Source organism: Aotus nancymaae, unplaced genomic scaffold (genome assembly GCF_030222135.1).
Source record: "Aotus nancymaae isolate 86718 unplaced genomic scaffold, 86718_ANA_hifiasm-v0.15.2.pri h1tg000006l, whole genome shotgun sequence".
NCBI lineage: Eukaryota > Metazoa > Chordata > Mammalia > Primates > Aotidae > Aotus > Aotus nancymaae.
This window is the reverse complement of record NW_026988417.1, coordinates 77,914,212-77,933,174: the sequence shown is the minus strand read 5'-3', so window position 1 is coordinate 77,933,174 and position 18,963 is coordinate 77,914,212. Positions and strand designations below refer to the sequence as shown.

Below are 18,963 nucleotides of genomic sequence, written 5' to 3'. Positions count from 1 at the left end.
ACCCAGTTGTCCTTTCTCAGCTGAGTCCTTTGAGAAACTGGGACTGAGGAGGGTGAGCAGCGCGGAGAGGGGCAGGGGTTGGGGGTAGGGGGTGGGAGAGGGGAGCAGGGCGCGGGGCGGTGAAGGGGCGCGTCTGGAAGGCGGTGGGGAGAGGGACTGAGGGGAGCGGGGTTGAAGTCCAGCTGGGAGCATCCAGAGGCACTGCCAGAAGACGAGGGCGAAGGCAGCCGCTGAGAGTGAGGGGAAAGCGGGAAGCCGAGGTTAGGGAAGGAAGTAAGGAAAGAGGAAGGAAAGGCAGGAGGGGGGAGAGGCAGAGCGGCTGCAATTTCTGCGGCCGGCTCAGTAGGAGGAGCAGGAGGGGAAAGAGGAGGATCCAGAGTCAGTCAGTCAGGCAGCCAGCGGGAGGTGGAGAAAGCAGGAGGAGGAGGAGGAGGAGGAGGATTAAAGATGGCCACCAACAGCTGCGGGAAACGGCAACAACCCCTCACTTCCCGGGATGGTCCCTGCGGGTCGGCCCGGCCTTGATGGAGAGAGGAAGCCCGAAGAGCGCCGAGGCTGAGGCGGCGGCGGCGGCGGGGACCCAGCGAGGACGAGGACGCTGCGGAGCAAGGACGGGGGCAGGAGAAGGGAAAGGCGGCGGCGTCGCTGCCCCAGCCGCCTAGCACCGCTGCCTGGCCCGGCGGACCGGTTCCCGCACCTTGCGGCCGCAGAATCGAGCCCGGGCCCCGGACCCCGGCCCGCGCCGCGGGGCTCCCGGGCCCCACCGTGGACGCCGCGCCGGTCGCCCCTTTCCCGTAAACTGCGCGTCCCCGGCGCGGAGCCCCGGCCCGCCGCGGTCCCGGATCCCGGGCCCGGCCCGCCCGCGCTCTTCGCCGGCCCTCAGGTGAGTGCCCCCGCCATCCTCCCCGCCCCCCGTGCTCCCGGAGAGGCGACGGTGCCTCGGCCCTGCTCGCCTGGCCGCTTTGTTCGTGCGGGGCGGAGGCGCTGCCCACTGGCGGCCCTGCGCCCGCTCCCCCTAGGGACAGGCCGCGGCCCAGCTGCTGTCCTCCCTAGGGTCCGCCTTGGCCGGGAGCCGCCGCCGCCGCCACGGTTGGCGTCCTGGCCCGAGTCCTCCGCTGCGGCCTGGGGAGGGCGCCGTCGCGGTCGGGTCGGGGTCGGGGTCGGGGTCACGGGCTGCAGGCGGAGGAGAACGGAACCGGGATATTTCGGGAGATGGGGGAAGAGAAAGCTGGACGTTACCTCTAGGATGCAGTGGGGGCGTAACCTGGCGGCCCTGGCGCCCAGGGGTAGGGGATCAGGCACTGTCCCCCAAGCCCGTTGCATCCCGCGGGGTCTCGGCTCCCGGAGCCCCCCGCACCTGGGCGCAGCCGAGCGCGGCCTCCATCCCTCTGGCGCTGTCTCCAGGGCTGCGGGCCTCTCCCACTACGCCCTATGCTGGAAGCCCTTAGATTATGGAAGGAACCAGAGATGCTCCAGTTCTCTTGTGCTGGGGTTGTGGTGGCATCGCAAACATTCACAGTTACGGCGGGATTTATAAAGCAGATGTGATCTTTTTGACCAAAGGCCTTCTGGCTAGTGTTTGAGCCTCAGGTGCAGCGTTTCATTGATTTTTACCATATAATTCTGAGATGAGCAATATCAGGGTCTTCCTTTCACAGAAATAATGTGATAAAACCAGATTGAAAGGGTGTTTACTGTATATGTGAACCCTTGCATGGACTTCCAGTACCTTAAAATTGGTTGTTTTCTGTGGGAAAATGGTGCTCATGCATATGAAAAACTATTTTTGTTCAGTAATGGTTGCCAACTGGTTTACTATGTAGTTTGAAAACCAAACAATTAAAAAGGAAAAACAAAACCCTATTCTTTGGGCTTTTTGAAATAGTGGCATATTTCCAGGTTGCTATTTGGTAGCAGGTTGAGAACAATTAGTTTTCACTATTAGGCGACATAACAAACATAACATAAAACAGAACTAAGGACATGCTAATTTATAGAAAACCAGATGTTGTATTAGTGCATAAGTCTAGTAAAAAATAAATCCCACTTTAAAAAGAAAAATAAAACTTATATCATGAGACTCTTAAATATAGGAATTCGATTGGTGTGTTTTTATGTTTAAAAATATATATTACATTAGAATTGAGAACTCTTCCTATGATACTTGAGCATTAGTGGAGTATGTTAACACTTTGAACCATTCTGTCTCAAGCTGCTAGAAAGATAGGTTTCTAGTACCAGTTTCTTTCCATAAGTTAAAAGGGTTCATCTGAATTATGTGCATGCTTTTTGGTGGGGCACAGTGGGTCATGCCTGTCATCCAAGCACTTTGGGAGGCCAAGGCTGGAGGATCACTTGAGGCCAAGATTTAGAGAGCAGCCTGGGCAACATAGAGACCCCTGACTCTACCAAAAAAAATTTTTTTAAAGAAAAAAAATACTTCTAACTTAAAATTTATATCATTTCCAAAAAGGAGGTATAAATTAGAAAACACGATGTTCTACTCTTGCAAAATCTGTTTTTAAAAAATAAATGACAATATAATATTTCAATATTAGTTGTATTCTCTACTTTGAAGAGATTCTTAAATTCCACTGCTCAACTTTGCAATTTTAAAAGTTTACATCAGGTGTTCTTAATTTCTCTCTCTCTCTCTCTCTCTTTCTCTTTCTCTCTTTTTTTCTTTTCAAGACAGAGTCTTGCCCTGTTGCCCAGGCTGGGATGTAGTGGCATGATCACAGTTCACTGCAGCCTTGAACTTCTGGGCCCAAGTGATCCTTCCTCCACAGCCTCCCAAGTAGTTAGGACTACATGTGCATGCTACCATGCCTGTCTAATTTTTGTAGAGATAGGGTCTCGCTGTGTTGCCCAGGCTGATCTTGAACTCCTGGCCTCAAGCGATTCTCCTGCCTTAGACTCCCTAAGTGCTGGGATTACAGGTGTGAGCCACCATGCTTTGCTTCTTTCTCAATTTCATGCATATGCTTCTGAGGGTCCTTGGCTCCCCAGAAATCATAAGCACGATATAGCATATATTTGCATTTTTTCTAGATAAAGAGTTTGTGTGGTGGTCACATTCTCAAAAGGATCTGGCTCTGTAAAAGATTATGAACTTCTAGATGTAAAATTAAATTATAAATATTCCATATTTGGAAAGGTAAAATTCTTAAGATTACATTTGATGAATTATGTTCTTCATTTCTGATTATGCCCAAGAAATGTTTGTGATTAAGAGTTTAGCACATAAACATTGTTTCTAATACATTCTTATTCAAACCAAATAAAAATATTAATCCCATTTTACAGATGGGAAATAGAACAAGTTGTTTTAAAGTCATACAAACACTGATGGGCCAACATGTGAACCCAGATTGTCTGAAGTCAGAGCCAGCATTCATAACCAGGTTACTCTAGACTTTGATTGGTGATACCATTCAATTGATGTTAAAATAAGTAATTGATGTTTTAGTTAGAATTGCAAAGTGTGTCTGAGATTTTCATAGCATACAATATCATGAGATTTTGGAGCCCTGAACTCCCAGTATGAAGAGATCTTAATGATACTAACTTCTGTTAATGACACTAGTCTGAAATCACACCTGACGTAGGGTCATTTCTACAGCATCCTTGGCAGGGTTGTCCACCTCTGATTTTTAGAATTTCCTATGATTGCAATTTTCCCCACTTCTTTTTTTTTCTTGATTTTCTTTTTTTTCCTTTGAGACTGGGTCTTGCTGTGTCGCTGCAGCCAGAGTTCGGTGGTGTGATCTGCGCTCACTGTAACCTCTGCCTTCGGGGTTCAAGTGATTCTTGTGCCTCAGCCGCACCAGGAGCTGGGACAATAGACACTTGCCACCATGCCTGGCTAATTTTTGTATTTTTAGTGGAGACAGGATTTTACCTTGTTGGCCAAGCTCAGCTCAAACTTCTGAGCTCAAGTGATCTGCCTGCCTCAGTGCCCCCAAATGCTGAGATTACAGGCGTGAGACACCGCGACGGCCTTTTTTTTTTTTTTTTTTTTTTTGACATTTTAAATCTTTATTTCTATTTATGTCGAGTCAAAATCTGCCTTCCTGATATTTACACTGATAAATCCAGTTCCCCATTTGTGTGTGTAATGTATTTATTATCCATGAAATAAGAAATAAATGGCTCTTACTTTAATTTTTTTGTTTATTGAAGCATAATTTAAATGTAGTAAATGTTTTAACAGATCTGTATAATGGGATAGTCTCCACCACAATCAAGACACAGAAAAAGACATTTCCATTACTCTAAAAAGTTCACTCATGCTTAAAATCATGAGCTCCCTCTACATATCCCAACCCCTGAAAACCATTAATTGATGCTCTTAAAGTTTTATGTCTTTTAGCATATGTAAATGGAATTATACTTTATGTAGCCTTTTGTGTTTCCTTTCACTTAGCATAATGCTTGGTATTTATTAAGTTGGTACAGCTATCAGTAGTTTGTTCAGTGATGTGCTGGGAAATATTTTAACAACATGCTCTTCAGAAAAAAAAAAGAATCCCCAATTTGTAGCATTTCCTAATCATTGTAGTTTAAACACTCTCACTATGACCTATATTAAGCTACCAGCTCACAGAATTCCTGAAAATTTAACAATTGGCTCCCATGAGCTGGTACCAGCCAGCTCCAGCACAGTTCCTTTTTTTGTTGAGTAGCATTGCTTTATATCAAGTAACACAATTTGTTTATCCATCCATAAACTGATGGACATTTGAGTCGTTTCTAGTTTTGGTCAAATATGAATAAAGCTGCTGTAACATTTGCATACAGGTCTATGTGAGGGACAAAAATTTTCGGTTTTCTTGAGTTAATACCTAGGAGTAGGATTTTTTTGGTCCTATAAATGTATATTTATTAATATCAGTAAACTTTTTATCAAACTGCTGAATTGTTTTCCTAAATGGTGATATCATTTTACGTTCCTGTAGCAATGTCTGAAAGTTCAAGTTGCTTTACATGTTTGTCAGCACTTGGTATTGTCAGTTATATGTGTAGTGGTCTTCTTTAAATTTATTATATGTGTAGTGGTCTCCTTTAAATCTTTTGACTCTTATTTTCAGTAGTGTTTAGACTCAACATAGAAAGTTTATGATAGATGTTTCTAAAAAATAATTTTCTTTAGCTTGGGCATCAGTTATGAAGACTGCAACCTTTAAAGGCTATTTCTTGAGTTCTTACTGTGCACTTACCTTGCATGTTGTTAAAATTACATTTTGTAAAAGAATCATCATTAGAGAATTGTTCTAATACTTAGCTGTTAAGAATTTTAAAAATAAACCTTTTTAAACAGGTAAAGCTTTGTTTAAAAAATTGGAATTAAAAATTTATCATAAAGCTTTTTATTTATTTATTTATTTTTTATAATTTTTACTTGAACTTAAAGGCAAAAAAAAATTCTTGTGGCTCCCTGTATGCCAATACTTTGCTTTGATGGGATTTCACCAATTTCTATAAACTCATTGAATTGTTTTTTATTTTAAAATCTTGAGGACTGTCAAGTTAGTTACTACTCTTTCTGAAACCACAGTATCAAAATCTTATCTTTGAAATTTCATGTAGTTTTAGTGTGGACAGAGGGTTAAATTACACATACCTCATATCAACATATGATTTTCCCATCCAAGTACTAACCAGGCCCGACCCTGCTTAATTTCCAAGATCAGACGAGATCGGGCGCGTTTAGGGTGGTATGGCTTTAGACGTAATTTTCAATAGTAAAATACTGGGTTGCCCTATTGGAATAAGATACCATTGATTCAAAAGATGATACGAAATAAAACCCTTAGAAGAGTAACATGCGAGGTGTACTGGCTCATGTCGGTAATCCCAGCACTTTGGGAAGCCGATGCTGGTAGATTGCTTCAGTTTAGGAATTTGAGACCAGCCTGGGCAACATAGTGAGACCCCCATCTCTTTTTTTTTCTTTTCTTTTCTTTTTTCCCTAAGTCCATTTTCTGTTGCTGTAACACATTTTTTTTTTTTTTTTTTTTTTGATAGAGACGGGGTTTCACCACGTTGGCCAGGATGGTCTCGATCTCCTGACCTCGTGATCCACCTGCCTCGGACTCCCAAAGTGCTGGGATTACAGGCATGAGCCACTGAAGAAAGAAGAATAACCTTGTAAAATAGATAGTCATGTTAAATTGTAAATAAGAATGGCTATATTCCCAGTTTGAGTACCCTGTAATAATGAAAGATGTTTGTTTAAACATCTCAACGGTTTTCACAAAAAATGGATAATTTGTTCAGTCATTGATTCATACATTTATTCTTTCATATACATACACAAATATCTTGCGCATATAGGAATTGAAAGGCCTTATCATGATAAAGCTTACAGTTGAGTGGAAGAGACTGTAGAACCAGGGTATCACATATGTGAGGTGTGAATGCTTTAGGTAGATACATATGGTGTGGAGGTGGGGTGGGCATGGAACTCAGACTTCAAAGTTTGGCAGGACTTCCGGGAGGAAGCATTGTCTTCATTGAGAAATCTGGAGGTTGAGTAGTTAGGGGAAGTGTTTGTGTAGCATTAATAGAATGTGTAGTTATCCAATGATGAGAGAAAATATGAATAGTAAATATATCAGGAATATAGTTTTCAAATAACAGGCTTCTAAAGCCTACATTTCTTGCCCCTGCCTAATCTCAGTTGTAATTAGGAAGGCTAATGGGAAATGAAACTAGGGTAAAAGCCAAAAAAGCAAACATTTACTATATTATTGAGGTATTTTTTGGTAGTTTGCTTATTTTTAACATTCATAGACTGAAATAATTTGATCATATTATCTTTGAACTCATCCCCAGATCTTGTAAAAAGGAGTAATATAGACAAGATTATAGCATTACTTTTTAACATTTAGGCTAATTCTCATCTAATACTGTAAGTTATGTTTCTAATTAAGTGTATTCGATTTTTATTGCTGCCATGAAGTTTATCAAGTTTTGTTTGTGTGACAAGTATTAATGACATCTGAACCACTGATTTTATGCTGGGATATGTGCAACTGCTAGTTTTGACATACCTGCTGAGATATTACACGGGCATGTCAACCTCAGCATGGCCCAAATGTAACTTCTAGTCTTTCTCCCAAAATGTATTTTCTTCTCCCATCTTCTCAGCTTGAGTAAATGCTGTTAGCACCGGTTCTATCACTAGGTCATGATTGGCAGTCCTCATCCACTCCTCAGTCTTCCTCACGTATCACATTTAATTAAGCATCAGGTCCAGTTGTTTTTATCTTCTAGGTGTTTGTCCTTTTCAACCCCCATCTGCCAGAAGACAATTTTGGGGACTGTATTTCCCTGCTAAAGTATTAGAGTGGTCTTTTAAATATTCTCCTTATCTTCAGTCTCATGTCTTATCATAGATTACCCTCACATCCTTTCTAAAATGAATTGTTTTTTCTTTGTTTTAATTTTTTAAAATAAGAAATTGTGGTCTTTCCAGTAGACCTTTCTTTTTTTTTTTTTCTGCTTAAAATCCTTGAATAGATCTTAAGTCATTACCAAAGAACCACTAAAACTTGGGATTGTGGTCTATATAAAATTCTCTGTGACTTGGCTCCAGCTTCTCCAGTCTCATTTATGACAGCCATTCATTTGTTCATTTTTTTTGAAAAAAGACTTGAGTGTCTGCTGTCTGTTAGGCACAGTGCTAGGTGATAGAGCTATATCAAGGAGCTTAAACTCTAGAGGAAAGGGGGATAGATAACAAGTATTATTATTGTCAATTGTACTGTCAATAACTGTCAGTTATTATAGTATATGGTGTAGTATATACTATATTATATTATGATAGTATAACTGTCAGTGACATCATACAACCACTAGGGTGCTAAAGTATGGGTGGGATTGTCATTTATAGAGGTCTGTATCAGAAGTCCTCTCTGTAAAGGCACATTTGAAGAGATTTGAGGTAATCCAGGGAGTGAGAATTGTAGGACTGAGAGGAGAGCAAGTGCTGAGGCTCTGAAGCAGGGGGGTGCTTGACACATTCACAGAAGTTGGCTGGAAGGAGGTGAACGATGAGGTCAGGGTGGTGGAGGTGTCATTAGTCTGGCTTGGCCAGTGTTAGGACTTTGACTTCTGAGCTCAGTGTGGTTGAGCCTAGATTGCATTCTCTGCATGACAGAGATGCATTCCTGTCTCCTACTTGAAGCTTTTGAAGTATGCCGCACTCTCCTGCTCCTGAGCCTTTCCTTCTACCTGGAATAGCGCTTATGGACAGTCCCTTAGCACTCTTGGTTGCACTCCTATTATAAAACTTAGTAGCTGGTTTATTTGTTTGTCTCTCCTCCGTAGGCTGAGGTCTTAGATGGTAGAAACTGGAAGTTAAAAAAAAAACTGAATTTATATTTCATTGAATTAATGTCTGTTGAATTACAGAATTGCTTAAAAATAGGATTAATCATTGGAAACTGGGTAGGAGATGCCAACCACATTGCATAGCAACTGCTAGCTCATGTGGACATGGACTCTGTTTTGCTGACCATTGTGCATTTAGTGCTGGAGCAATGGGCTATACACAGTAGGTGTTTAGTAAATACTCTGTGAATAATTGAGTACACATTCCTGTGCCAGCCTCTGCTTTTTCCACTGCTTCCCTGAAACCCATGGGTTAAGTGAACTTCAAATCCCTTAATGTTTCCTGATAGCCTTATCTTTCCACTAATCTTATGCGCAAGAAATACCAAATACTTAGGGATGCATTCTTTCACTATGAATAAATGTAATAATAAAATACAGTAGCAAAGGAATGTGGAAATAATTTATCTCCAAGTTAAATAAATAAGGTTCATTGCAGAATGTTTTGGCTCATTCACACTTCTGTTTTTCTTTCTATGGTTAGAATTTTTTTTCAGGTTAATTTATTACTTGGCCCCCAAATTTTTAATAAGTATAACACTAATAGATCTAGATTATCAGTTCTGTAAACAACTGAAACATGAGTCCTTCAGAATGTGAAAAGCCCAGCACCAGAAATAAGTTAATGATATTTTTTCATGTGTTTCATTTGATTGAACAAGGAATACTAGTTGATTTATTTACCTGACTGCACTGGTGTAGGGCTTTGGGAGTTTTGAGTCTAGAAGTGGTCAGGCCTTACCACAGACCTTTCAGGGACCCCAGGAACTGTGACCGTTAACTCCTAATTCCCCAGTTCTTGTCTCAGGCTTCCATGTCCTGTCTGACCCCATTACCTTCACATCTTTGAGCCTTCAGGGGAAAAACATTGAGGTATCTTAAGTACTGTATCTGCAGAAGATAAGACTTGAGGCAAAACATTAAAGCAATGTCTGTTAGTGATAGGAGTCACTTACCCCTCACTTTTGTTTAACCAAAAATTGTGTCCAATAGGTTGTGTATAATAGATGATAAAATATTAGATTATTGATCTTCCGCAGTATTATAGTCCATTGGAAATAGTCTAATAATGATATGCCTTGTAGTTTTTTTTTGGTATATGAAATACTTTGTATCTCTTAGCCCACTCAATGTGGGTACTATATATGTTTTGAACAACTAAACTGTAATTTCACTAAAGTGCTGAGATTTGTTTTCAGTTTGGGGTTTTGTTGTGCTATTTTAATGCTTATACCTGAGAGGGCCTTGGTTTTATATCTCTAATAGGGTGATCTCACTATTAAATAAGTGTCTTAGTTTTCTCCAGTCCAGGAAAATTATTAACAATTTTCTTGGGTTTAAGTTTTCACGCATAGAGATTTTTTGTTTGTTTGTTATTTTTTAAAAAGCTCTTGTGACCTGCTTCTATTCATGTATTAGTATATTTGGGTATAATATATGATTTAGCTTAATAATGTATCATCGTTTTGTGATATTTCACAAAAGAACACCATGATTATCAAGTGCTGTAGTACTGGAGCAAGCTCAAGATGTGTAGGTGTATAGAGACAACCTTTTTATCATTATGTTGATCCAATAGCAAGATACTTTTAAGCCTTAGAAAAACTAAAGCCCTACTTAGTAAAAAGAACTGACATAGGTGGTACTACAATAATGCATTTTTATGAGGTTGCAAGCTTAGATTGGAAACTTTATATCAACTAGGTACATGTGAAGCCACAGTGGATTTAAAGTATTGTATTTGGGAGTTTAGAGGACTGCTAAATGAGTGAGGATTTTAACAAATAGTTACAGTTGTTAGATTCTTTTGTGAATAGCCTAATTCCTTTAAAGTATTCATTACTACTACCTATAAAAGATTAATGCCTATTGGTGATGGCACTTTAGAAGCCCAGAAATTAAAAGACTCTTGTTCTTCCCCTGCCAGTAGAGAGCTATGTCTTTGGATGGGACCCCTAGCCTGTCTGGCCTCTGGTTCTTCATGTGTTGGCTCTCCTTTCCACTCTGGGTCCTTAAAATTATAGTGATCATTGAGTTCTGACATGGATTCTTTCAGCTTTCTTCAGTTTCTTAAGCCCTTGGTACCTGTGATATGAGTGGAGATCATGTGACAGGATGTTGTAATAGGTATGTTGTCAACACATGATGAATCAGCTGCCTAACCGATTAATACCAGGCCCAACTTCCTCTTCCTGTATGGTATTACTTCCTAGCATGTTTCCCTCTGTTTTCCAGCCAGTGTGGACTTAAAGGAGGCCAACTTATTTAATATTAGCCTAAGGAAAATGGGAATTTGATAGCTGTTATTTGGTCTATTAAAAAATTATGACAAAATTATTTTGTGTTATGTGCTATTTTTTTTCAAGGGACAACTAATTTGTTTATCTGCACATTAACTTGTAGTTTTATTGCCTTGCTCTAAGTAAAACATCCACACACATAAATTTCACTTTATAAGTTGAATAACTCAGGAGATGATTAATTGTTGTGCCTAGGATTCAACACTTCAAATAGAATTTCCACAAGTATTTTCTCAAAATATTCATTACTTAGTACATGTTAAGTGTTTGAGTTTAGAAAAAAAATTTAATTTACCTGTTTTATTTTCTCCAACACTTATTAAAAATGCATTACTTAACTGATTTTTTTATTTTAAATTTTGAAGTAATTATAAACTTGGGAAATTGCACAAATAGTATAGAGCTGCATGTACTCTTCACCTGTGTTTCCCAATTAGCAATATCTTTTTTTTTTTTTTTTTAGCTAGGCAAAGAACTTTATTAACCTTAGTTTCAAACTTGATTCCCAGGCTTCTTCAGCTTAATTAGCTGCAAAGAATGAATTGTGTATAAGCAAAAACTAAGAAGAGCTGTGGTGTCCAAAGGGCTTGGGCTTAAAAATACTAGAGATCTAGATTTTATCAGACCCATAAACAAAAATTTCTTAAAAAGCATTCATAATATAAAATAGTAGCTCCCAGCAACAACTTCAAGTTTTATCTTCAGAAGTTGACTCAATTCAGTTTGCCTCATTCTTGAAAGCCTCATCAAAATTCTCCACAAGACCTGGAACTTCATCATCTTCCTCTCCAGTAGCAGGTGGTGCTTTTCCATCCACAGATTGTTTGGGCAGAGCTTCAGCCAGTCTCCTTAAACTAGTCAGACTGTCTGCACCCAGCTGGTTTAAGATGCTGGGTAGCATTTCTGTCAGCTGCTTTGTCTGAGCATGGCCTGTAATGGTGAAAGTGTTCACTGCCAGAGATGCCTGAACTTTAGGGTTGTTAAAGTGGATCACTGTTCCTTGGTTTATAAACATATTCACCTCTTCAATACCAGAGATATTGTTTAGCCCTAACTTCTTTAAGGAGAACTGAAGGTTTTATCATCTGCTGTGGCTGTTCTATGAACCACCTACTTTATGCGAGCAGTTCTTTTCCCACCAATGTGCACTTGTGCCTGCAGTTTGGTGAGTATTCTCTGGCTCATGATTGTTTCTTTCATCTTGTCAGAGCGGATAAGGGGCTGCGCGGGGGACTAGGGTTAGTGCTCAGGGGGTCTGGGGTGAACCAGCTGAGATTAGGCGCACACACCAGTAATATTTTATAACTATAGTACAATAATTGATTTATATTTTTTACTAAAAGCATAGTGATCTTATTTTGAAAAACATTGACAAATACAAGAATGTTGATATTTTTGTTTACCTCAGTGGGTGAAGATGTTTGTGTATACAAATTCAGATCTATGCCTTATTTCTGTAGGCAGCAGGCCTAGGGTATGTTTCTTCCCGCCATTTCCTATGAGAAAAGCGATAGGTAACTAGGCAAATGGCTGATTATTTCCACAGAGTAATTCAGTCACAGCCCTGGATATAGTCATCTAAAAATTTTAATTACATGGCATTCTTCTTAATTCCTCTTTACTGTTCTTCTTTATTTAGTCACTACTGTATTTGCTTACTGGGAGCCTTCTCTCCCTCTCTCTTTTTTTTTTTTGAGACAGAGTTTTGCTCCATCGCCCAGGCTGGAGTGCAATGGCACAATCTCAGCTCACTGCAACCTCTGCCTCCCTGGGTTCAAGTGATTCCCCTGCCTCAGCCAAGAGGAACATTGATTTATTTTTGCTGTTTTATTTTTTGAAGTTACAATGTTTAAATTATTTCTGAGTGGAATAGCATTTTAAAAAATTTATTGATGTTGTGGAGCTCAGCATTGCTGAGTGGTCAGTGGCAGGCTTAAAGAATAAGCTGAAGGAAGAAGGGAAAGGAAGCTGTTGGTGAATGACAACGTGATGAGAGGAAAGCAAAAAAAAAAACAGAGAAAAAATAAGAGTTCTATATAAAGGGGTGTTGTTTTTGCCTCAGGTCATTCAGTATAGCAGATGGTACATTGTACCTGGTCAAACCTGAAGCATTTCTGAAAGCTAATTTCTTTGTCAAGCCTATAGAGAGCAGAAAATCTTTTTAGTTTCCTTGAGTTATGCAATAAATATTAATGAAAAATAGTGTCATACATTCTTTTATGTTCTCCACCTCTTTTTCCACAGAGACCTAGATTTATATCTGAGTCACCAGAGTAAATAAGTTCAGTGATTCCCAGCTTGTCTTAGGTTGCATAACCATGACATGGGTTGGCATAGGTCTTTTTACTTTCAGGAGGATGTGGGGAAGCCTATCAAGACATGGCAACTGCTGAAAATGCATTAAGGCCACTACTACCACTGATTGGTATTTGTGTGGTTGGGGCAGGGAGGGAAAAGTTGTACTGCATTGTTTTTCTGAGGTGATAGTACTAGTGATCTCTATTCATAGCTTGGAAAAGAGTATTATATCTTTCTTAGGAAGCTTTTTTATCCCTCTGGATTTTCATGCACTTTCAGTTTTCTCACCCTAACTAAAACTTTCATCAAAAATGAACCAGTTTTTGACTGTGGCTTGCCAACGTTGAAAGATTTTTTAAAGTTTCCTCATATTCCAGCCTTTCTTCTTCCTACTTTGCTTGTTGACCCACTTTAGCAGGGTTTCATAGTGACTTTGCCTATCCCAATGTCATCTGGCAAAGCATCATTCCAGTCCAATGAAGATCTTATTTGACAAGCACTATTTTGATGGAAGAAGATTGGTTGCATTGCAATATCTAATTGTTGCTTTGGTGGTGTTATTTAATGTGAAGCCTGACTTGCAGATATTAATCACATCTGTGTGCTTTTTTGAGTTTTGTTAAAGTTTAGAAGTGATTTTACATAGGATGTTTGGCATGTTGTTGAGATATAGATATGTATCATACTTCTAAGTAGCAGAAGTAAGTATTGTGCATAGGCTTTGAGTTAGATTGTTTTAAATGATAACAGATATTACATTATCTGTTATCATTTAAGACATCAATAAAAATTGTATCTTTAAAGTTGTTAAAGATGGTAAGGTAATTAAATTAGTAAAGACTGCTCTGGCTTATTGGAGTTGTAGTTAAAAATAAATTCAGTTATTGTTTTCCCATCAGATAATCTGTTTTCTTCATGAAAGTTCAACTCACTGTGACTTCAGTTATAAAGAAGAGCATGTCTATGAACAGCAGTTTTGAAGATTTTTGTATGTTCATGTTGATGGAAAAAACATGATAAAAACAAAAAGAAACAAACAAAAAAAGAAATGAAGAAAATGGAAGATAAACTTATTGACCAGTAACTCATTCCCAGATGCCTGAAATATGGAGAAGTCATATTGAAATAACAAGTAATAAAATGAATTTTTAAAAGATAAATATTAAGCATAGTGTGGGAAAGGGTCATAGGAGTATAAAATTAGTATAGAGGTAAATAATTGCCTGGCAAAAGGGTAAGAGTATGTGAAATTAATCCCTGATGTGAGATGCATTTAGCATTGTGTTTGTTGATGAACTGGGAGTTGGTTTGGAAAAAAGTGAGTTTCTTAGCGCTTCCATTACACTTTATCTTCTTAAAGTAAGGCCCTCCATAGTAGTTGACATTCTGCAGTGATTGTATTGCAGTATAAACTGAGTACATTTGACACTTCTTTACTAACCCTCTGAACTCTTGATTTGCTTTTTCATTCAGTGTATTTATTTAGTGTCTACTTTGTGTTTTGAAACTATTAAGATGATCAGATGCTATTACTTCTTTCAGAGAGTTCATATACTAGTTTAGCCTATGAACAGATTATTGAATAATGTAACAGCATCTTTTTTTTTCTTAAGTTCTAGAATACATGTGCAGAATGTACAGATTTGTTATGTAGGTATACATGTGCCATGGTGGTTTGCTGCACCTGTCAACTTCTCTAGGTTTTAAGCCCCGCATGCATTAGGTATTTGTCCTAATGCTGTCTCTCCCCTTGTCCCCCACCCCCTGACAGGTCCCGGTGTGTGATGTTCCCCTCCCTGTGTCTATGTGTTCTCATTGTTCAACTCCCACTTATGAGTGAGAACATGTGGTGTTTGGTTTTCTGTTTCTGTTAGTTTGCTGAGAGTGTTTTCCAGCTTCATCCATGTTCCTGCAAAGGACGTGAAGTCATTCTTTTATATGGCTGCATAGTATTCCATGGTGTGTATGTGCCACATTTTCTTTATCCAGTCTATCACTGATGGACGTTTGGGTTGCTTCCAAGTCTTTGCTATCATGAATAGCACTACAATAAACATATGTGAACAGCTTCTGTTTTGATATGTCATTGGCTTCCCACCTTAGCCACAGTATTTGGAATTCTTTGTTATCTACTACACTTGTTCTTACTGCAGTTCTCTTGGATTATAAGGTGGCTGAGGTAAATATATATACTTTTGTCCTTGAATCTTGGGCTACTTGGTAAGTTTTTTTGGTGGTGATCCCATCTGTGGCTTCTTCTTTAGTTAGGAATCAGTTTGTAGAGAAAGCCAGCAGAGGAAACAACTTTAATGAAGGTGTGGTATTAATAACAAAACTAGATTTTGGAGAAAGTGATAGGAATTCCATTTTTTGGCACTAAAGAGATTTTAGAAATTGAGTAAGTTTCATAGAGAAGAATTCAGCATTGATCAGAAGAGGCACTGATTTATGTGACTAGATATATATACTCTTTTATTGCTGTGATGTACCCCAAGTTTTGCATTAAGAAATTGCTCCTAGAACTCTTGGGAATCAGATGGCCATTTCAATATGCTATAATAGAACATATTTACAAAATGTAATGTAGTCATTGTCATTTCCCCCATTGTAAAAATTATAATCTGGTGATTGAAAAATAAATTTGGGTATGTGAATGTGTAGGATTCTTTCCTATATTTTGTTATTGTTTTAATTGTACTATGTTGCCGAGTTTCCAGTTTATGCCATTTAGAAAATAACTTTTTTTTTGTATATTTGCTATATTTTAAAATTCTGTAAGTTTGCTTACTTTTTCATATCTCAAAATTTGATAGAGCTTTGTTGTATTTGTGATATGAGAGCACATGTCCAAGCTGTAGAGTAGGGCAGAGGTAACCATTTTGCAGGACAGACTAGAATCAGTCCACATTTAAGGTATAGTGCTGCATGTTAGAGCCAATCTAACCTGAACTACAGGCGCTGAGGAAAAGTTCTCTTTGGTAGGCCATGTCAGGGGTAGAACAGCCAGATAATAATTCACTCAACCTATTAATGGGAATTCAAGGGGAAGAAGCACATGGAATCTGAAATAGGAGGATGTGTGTGTTTAAATGACCAAATGAATGTGAACATACATGTTTATATATGTATGAGTGGCCACCAGAGAATTCTGTCTGTGGGTATTGGGCTCTAGCTGTCAGTCCTTGGGATTGGGACTGGTAATTTAGACTTCCCAGTCGTAGGAAGAGAAAAGCCAGGAAGGGATCAGACTAGGGACCTCAAAAAGTGTCAAAGTAGAAGTTTAGTTACAATAACTGAGCTATAAACAGGGCAAGGGCAGCAGAAGGGGAAGGAGTAGAACAGGGTAGGCAACATAACAAGCTAGAAATCCCAACTATCCAATTTGTAGTATGAAGTCTGGGTAATGTTAGTGATAACTTGATCCAAGAGTAAAGATTGGGGTGAAACTGTGAAAACATCTACTATCACAAGTCCATATTGGTGATTAGGATTTAAGTGGCAGGAGAAGCAAGGCACATGGAGAGCAGAGACAGGCTGGGCTTGACATTCTTTTACGAACTACTAAGTATCTTCTTTTCTATATACTATTAAGTATCTATTGTTGATCAGTAATCATTTAGTTTGCTTTATTGGCGCTGGTATGGCATCATGAGATGTAAAGAACTGCTGATGCCTCATAGTAATGTCTTAACAGGGAACTGCTGCTAAAATTTTGGAAGGCAAAATTACCCTTTAGGAATTTAATTTCTGAGTTGGGTAAGAGGAAGCAAGGAAAATGCATGATTATGATAAATTGACCTTAAAATGGAACTTTTGCACCTTTCATTTATTTCCTAGATGTTATAGTAGCATTTTTTGGTTGCAGTCAGTTGACACTTTACTACCTGAAGGACGGGAAAAGGTATTTATGGGACTCATACTGGGAATGGAATGATGGATTGAAGAAGTGGGCCTTGAACGGAAGAAATCAGAGTTGCTCTGAGGATCTCATTAGCAGGAATTTTATTTATTTATTTATTTACTTATTTACCTTTGAGACAAGGTCTCGCTCTGTCACCTATGCTGGAGCACAGTGGCATGATCATGGCTCACTATAGCCTCTATTTTCTAGGCTCAGCTGGTCCTCCCACCTTAGGTGCCTGAATAGCTGGGACTACAGGCACATGCCACCATGCCTGGCTAATTTTTGGTTATTGGTGCCTTTTTTTTTTTTTTGTAGATATGAGGTTTTTTATATATTGCTTAGGCTGGTCTCGATCTCCTGTACTCAAAGACTCAAGCAGTCTGCCTGCCTTGGCCTCCCAATGTGCTGGGATCACAGGCATGAGCCACTGTGCCCAGCCTAGGAGGAATTTTTTTTTTTTTAATTGAGACGGAGTCTTGCTCTGTTGCCCAGGCTGGAGTGCAGTGGCACGATCTCAGCTCACTGCACCCTCCTCACTTGAATCCAACCTCCTGGGTTCAAGTGATTTCTCCTGCCTCAACCTCCTGAGTAGCTGGGACTACAGGCCCGTGCCACCACGCCCGGCTAATTTTTTCTATTTTTAGTAGAGATGGGGTTTCACCATGTTAGTTGGGATGATCTTGATCTCCTGACCTCGTGATCTGCCTCCGTTGGCCTTCCAAAGTGTTGGGATTACAGGCGTGAGCCACTGCACCCGGCCCCAGAATAAATTTTTATGCCTTGTTCCTAGACTCCTGCTATTAAGGTAACTTTGCTCTAAAGATTTAGTGTCTCTCTGCCTTGCATCTTCAATGTATATATTCCATCAAGAAAGGATTAAATTAGCCTTGTTCAGATCAGGTGTATGTCTGTACCAGAGCCAGGGTATGCAGAATTATGGTGTATAGCACACCAGGAATATACTTCTCGGTGCTGGGCTGTTCCCAAAGAAGGGGAAGTCAAAAGCTGGGCAGCCCTCCTAGGAGGTGTCTAGAACATCTCACTCTTTGGTAGCTTAACCAGTGCTTTTCCTGTCTCCTCTTTCCCTTTGCTTCCCTCCCTACTAGTATAGTTAACCCTGCTATCCCATCTACTGATGCAGTTTTTCCAGTGGTAGAAAATCCAAAAGCAAGTTGAGGTACCATATCCAGAGGCAGTGCCACAGGGCTACTGAGTCTGGGTGATATCATGCTGCCTTCTGTTTCCATTGTGATTCTTTCTTGGTATTTTACAACCTAAATTTAAGTTCTGCCAACTTGTCGTCTGCATGCTTGAGGGAAATGAAGAGGAAATAAAGAGAAAATGTATTGAAAGGGAAAGACAGGGGTACTTATTACATACCAGTGACTACTAAGAAAATATTAAAATGCAATTAAAAAAAAGAAAATAAATGGTGGCTACAATTCTTAGTTTTGCATCTGAGGACAAAGCTCTAACCTTTTTCACTTCAGATTATGTATTTCTGTTCCCTTCTGCTAGTATCCTGGCTTATCAGGGTTCTGTTCCTAGCAAGGTTCTGTTCCTAGCAAGCTAACTCAGTCCTTCATTTCTGAAAGGGTCTGAGGTTTGGTAGTTCCAGCTGTATAAAATTGTGATAGTCCTTCACTCACATTAACACTGTGCACAGCACTGCCCGAGAATACTCCATGAGATTCCCTCGAGTTCTTTTCTCATGGTCTTCCTAGCCCCAGAGGTGTAGTAGCAACCTGTCTTCTCCTTGATGGTCAGGAGCAGTCACCTCAGTCAATTCTGTAGCCTTCATTTTTGCTTGTTTTTCTATTGTAATGAGGAAATAAAACTCTGCTTTCAATTAAGTGAAACAGTTATTTTGCTTCTTGGTATAAGTATTTCATTCTTGGGTACTAAATAAAACTCCTAGATCAACAGACTCCAGAGTTCTTGAGACAAGAAGCAGAACTTTGAGAGCAGATGAAATATACCACCTCCACCATCACCACACGGTTCCCACATCCAGTGTGTTCCGGAGTTGGGAGGATGGGAGACATCATATATTAGTAGGTGGTT

The 18,963-nt window shown here is 39.7% G+C and overlaps 1 pseudogene; it reads right to left on the bottom strand.

Moving 5' to 3' along the window:
- Positions 1-11,415: 11,415 nt before the first annotated feature.
- Positions 11,416-11,897, bottom strand: LOC105707029 (transcription factor BTF3-like; annotated as a pseudogene).
- Positions 11,898-18,963: the final 7,066 nt, after the last annotated feature.